This window comes from Pundamilia nyererei, unplaced genomic scaffold, assembly GCF_000239375.1.
Source record: "Pundamilia nyererei isolate P.nyererei 1_Seehausen unplaced genomic scaffold, PunNye1.0 scaffold00004, whole genome shotgun sequence".
Lineage (NCBI taxonomy): Eukaryota > Metazoa > Chordata > Actinopteri > Cichliformes > Cichlidae > Pundamilia > Pundamilia nyererei.
This window is the reverse complement of record NW_005187405.1, coordinates 5,456,677-5,461,922: the sequence shown is the minus strand read 5'-3', so window position 1 is coordinate 5,461,922 and position 5,246 is coordinate 5,456,677.

Sequence of the window (5,246 nt, the reverse complement as noted above, 5' to 3'; positions counted from 1 at the left end):
CCAGCTGTCTGACTTGTTTATCATTTCATTTATTGGCTGAACGATAAATACCGAGGTAGCTCCGTTAGCGCTTTTCTGTTTTCTGATGAGTCTCCTCTCCGTTGTTACGCCATCTCCTCATTCCTGCACCGTCGTTCCATCGCAGAGAAGAGTGCTCTTCATTAATGAATACCAGAGTTGCATTCTTTTGGGTTCAACTTTCTCGGGTGGCCAGCTCTCTTGTTCTCCTCTTGCCACGGAGAGCATGCTTGGCATAGATTACATTCTCATTAGGACGCGTAACCTTATACATGACAAAGGCAGGTTTCTCCCAGATTAGCTGCTAATGTCATTTGAAAATTCTTGTGCACCTTTGCTAACGTGCATCACATTCCTGCACGCTTTCAATGCCTCAGCTATACCTCACGCCCAGAAGTGTTTATGAGCTATTTCAGGACAGGCCACTGGACATGAAGATGAGAGAAAGGAGAGGTCTGTTATATGGTGTCTATTTCCAAATAGGTCACGCACATATGTGAACACACACAGACCCGCGCAAACGAGCCACAAGTATCGACTTGTACCAGTTTGGGGCGGCGGGAGCTCAGACATTGGGTTTTCACAGTGCGCCAGAACAATGAGAGTGACAGCGACAAGGACAATGAATGTTATGGTGTCATCAGTGTCCTTTCATATGTTTCAGCGGTCACCCTGCATGGTTTGGTTTGTTAAAACTAAACACATCACCACAGTTCTAGTAGATGCCTGCTTTATTCACCTGGTGATCCTGAGTGGTTCCTACTTCGCTTTCACATACAGAATACTGTTCAAAGGTTTCGTGCACATGAGAGCTCAAGGTTCTTTCTTTTATATCTGCCTTCATCGGGAAATACAATGACAGAAGCATCTCTTTGGTCCTGAATTCATTCTGCAGCTTGATGCACACAGCCAAAGCCAGCGCTATCTTCAGAGATGAGAAGAGCAAGGAATCGTGTAACAAATGGCATGACCCACACAGAGCCCTGATCTCAGCATCCCTGAGTCAGTGTGAGATTACAATAAGAAACATTAGATAGCCTTAAAGGACTGTTTTGAGTTCACAGAGAGGGTTGGAGCAACTTTGCTGCCAGCTTTGAAAAACAAGTCCACAAGTTGCCCATTTAAAGTTGAAGGATAGTTAAACCCCCCAAAATCATTTAGTTTTGCAGTTTACTTCACTAATAGTATTCTTAAACTCTTAAATTGCCAGTGCCCATCATATCTTAAACACCTCACAGTTCCACATTATCCCACTTTGGTCTCGAATGGCAGTCATGGCAACCCTTATAAAGCTTGTGTAAAGGTATTCTACCTTTACACAAGCTTTATAAGGGTTGGTTGATGAGTTGATCTAATCAGCATCATAAACCTTAAACACATTGATATCAAAAAGTTTCACATTGACACATGCTATGCTTCCAGACAGCACACTGAGCACATGTGAACATTGTTCATTTTGTATGTAAAGCTTTATATTTGGCAATGTATTTTAAAATTTTTGTGTCCATTACTTTAAAAAAACATAGCCTTTTGAAACCGTCCGTCCATCCATCCATCCATCCATCCATCCATCTTCATCCGCTTTATCCGAGGCCGGGTCGCGGGGGCAGCAGCCTAAGCAAACCGTCCGATTCTTTAGATATACTCTGTAAATTGACCATGAACACCACAGCCTGCTCCGTTTCAGTCCAGCAACATTCGTCACTGGAGCCCCCATTAATCTGTACCACACTGACTTTAATGCAACCTTTGAATAATCCAAAATTACTATCTGTTTTATAAGATGTTTCACAAAAGTGCAATTCCACAACACATCCTGTAAATATCAAATATGTGGGGAAAAAAGGTAATTGAATTAGGAAGTTACACATAAAATTAATTACAATTTTTATTTGATAAAGTTTCACTTGCTGAATAGTGACTGCAACTTTATTTACATTTGCACCACGAACCCTTCACAGAGAAAAGAAAACAAAAGGATGTGTTGGGTGTGAGAAGCTGTGGGATCAGATCATTCGGGCTTGTGGTTGCTCAGTTTTCCAAAAGTAGAATGGGAGGCAGAGTCTTTAGCTATCAGGCTGTTTTCCTGTGGAAGCAGCGCCCACTTTAGATTCAGAAGACAGACACTGTCTTTACTTAAAGCTTTCCTTTGTTACAGTTATTGTTGGATGAGAAAACCCTGAAACATCCTTTAGTTATCCTACTGGGAACTTCCCATGATACACTGTGTGTTTCTTCTCCGCTCACCTCTCTTTATTCCCATTGTGTTTACACACCACTATTGCATGGCTTTAAAATGTGTACTCTCTTACTAATCTTTTGTATAGTATTGTATTTATAAAATAAAGCAGCGCCATTGTGGCTTGCGGAAGCATTCAAAAAGGCTGGACGGTATTGGTTTGGGTTAAACAAAGCCATGATACATTACAAGAAGATGTTTTTTGTTTGTAGTCCTTGGATGGCTTATTTTTAGAAATTAATTCCTCCAGATCAGCTTAAAAAAAATCAAAGTGCAATAGCCAAGATAGTTTCCAACATGAGATGATGGTTTCCTTTAAGACAAACAGGCCTGACTTGGCTTAAAAATGCAACTGTATCCTTAACGGAGAGCTTGACGGTGCACAGGTTACTTTTTAAGAATACTCAATCTTAAAAGGTTTACAAGCTTATAAAAGAAAAACTGAGGGAATAACCAGACATTCTTTCAACTTTACACCTAAAGATTTTTAACAGAAAGACTAAAGTACAATCTGTGGAACTATTTATTTTCAGTTGTTTAAGTTTTTTAAGACCCATGAACTATGAGGAAATGTAAGACTTTGGAATTTAAGAGTGCATGTCAAATATGTGTAGCTAAAATACAATATAACTATATCGTAACCAATACCCCCAAACAAACTAGTATTAAACTCGAACGCAGCTGAGCAGCTGAAGTCAGGGCATATCCTGCAGTAGTGGGTTTAATGAGTGGATGAGGAACATGTAAAAACACCTAAGCAAGCCTGGACTTGGACAGAGAGGATATGAGCTGGTGAGATAGCACAGATGCTTTTGACAGAGATGCTTGTATGGGAAAACACAGAGCAGGAACTGGTGGTATGCGGTGCCATCAATCTTATTTATGAACTGAGAGCTCTTATCTGGCGTACTGACTGACAACATTGTGAAGCGCGGCCAACATTCCTCCGTAAATGTGAAAGGCAGCTGACATGTTTCGACCGCGGCTTGCTCTGTTTTTCCCAGAACTGGTATGATGGAGGAGGACAGAATGTAAATGAGAGTCAAGGGTGAAATTCCTTTGTGCTCAAACACCCAAGAAAATTACATTTTCTACACTTTTTGGATCATTATTGCCTCTTTTCTTTGGCACGGTCACATGGAAACTTCACATTGAACCTCAGTCGGCATGAAAAGAGTGGGTCTGTAGTTGTGAAAACTGTGGAGGTGTGTGCGTGCACGCTGTTAGGTTTATTGCCCTGTCCTGATGTTTACAGTTTAATGGCACATTCCAAGCAAGAGCTGGCTTTTGAAGTTTCAACACACTCAGCAAATATCCTGCAGCTGAAAATGGATATCAAAATGAGTCAGGGAAGAGGAGGAAACCAGACTGTCCTTGATTCATAATTAATGGCTCTAATCTAACACATTAATACACAACACAAAAACAACATCTCCTATACGCACATCAAAGGCATGTGCAAACACACCAACAAACACACATTACTGTTGAGGCAGCCTGATGAGAGATTGATTGACTGGCCTCCTCGGGGCATAGATATGCTGCACTCATTAGCTGACACGTGAAATCATTTTTCAATTACCCAGGAAGCTGGGGGCCTTACACCCAGTGGGAGAATAAATCCACCAATCCCCATTATATCTTTTTTTAACTCTCTCATGCCTTAAAAATGTTTGGATATTGGGAATACTTGTGTCATGTCTACATGTCATGTCTACAGGGGACACAGGAGAGCAACCACCTGCTGCACAAAGCGGCAGTTGTGAGTGTCTTTCCTGTTTGTTCAGGGGCCACTTAAGTGACCCTGCGTCTGTATTTCAGCCACATGTCCATGTGGTGGACTAATCACCATTAGCTGCTATAATTTAGATAATCACTTGGTCAGGAGGTCAGCTTATTTACTAAAGCTGGTGACTAGAAAGGATCTTTCTGCAGTTGAAAAAGTCCCTCAGCTTAATGTAGACCCCAACTATGGAGATTCAAGTGTCTGAATAGGATATTTATACATAATCAAATATTTCTTTGGGCAATAAAAAGGCAAATAAAATACAGATTTCTGAGGATTATTTATATGCTGATTTGTGCCATCTATTGTAAATTATCTGTTTCTTTACATGGAGAACAGGATGTCTTAACACAGAAAATGCACAGTGATGGTTGCACACAAACTGGCCAGTGGTTTCTCTTCTTCTGTCCATCCAAGATGTACTTTGAGGCACATAGGAACTTCTAAAGTTCAAAGAGCAGCTTAAACAGCAATGCAGCCACTCATTGTCGGATAAGGAGTTGCCCCCTGGTTTGTGGTAATTCTTGCATTAGTCTTTTGAAATGTAAAGCTTCAGTTATGTCATGATATCACACCTACTCTGCAGTGGCCGTGACATCCTAGTTTTACAGTGTGTTGAGGTAGAGGCAAAAGCTGAACAGCACCACCTAATGGTGTTTTTACAAACCTGCAAATCTACTGCATATTTTTTTTCTAAAGGACTGAACTCTTTTTTTTCAGACTCAAAAATAATCATTGCCAATCTAAATTAGAGCCATTCTGTGAGCTCTGCCGTCTGCGGAAAGTGCGTGCTTTTATTTTAATTACAAATAAGGTGCATATTTTATTCTGTTTGTCACAGAACCTATATTTGTTATTTTCCTTTTAAGGTAATACCATTAACTGTGGTAGTACTATCTGCTTCATACACTCACTCGCTTTACACGCACCTTACTAGGTTTAGAAGTATAGAAGTTCACCTGCTCATTAATCAAAATAATCTATAATAATAATAAACTAATCAGTCCAACACATGGCAGCAGCTCAGTGGATTTATGCATGTAGACATGGCCAAAAAATCTGCATCAACTGTGTGATGCTATCATGTTAATATGGACCAAAATCTCTGAGGTGATTTCCACCACCTTGTTGAATCTATGCCATGACTATTAGCAAGGTGTACCAAATGAAGTGTCCAGTGAGTGCTCATTGAGACCAATGACT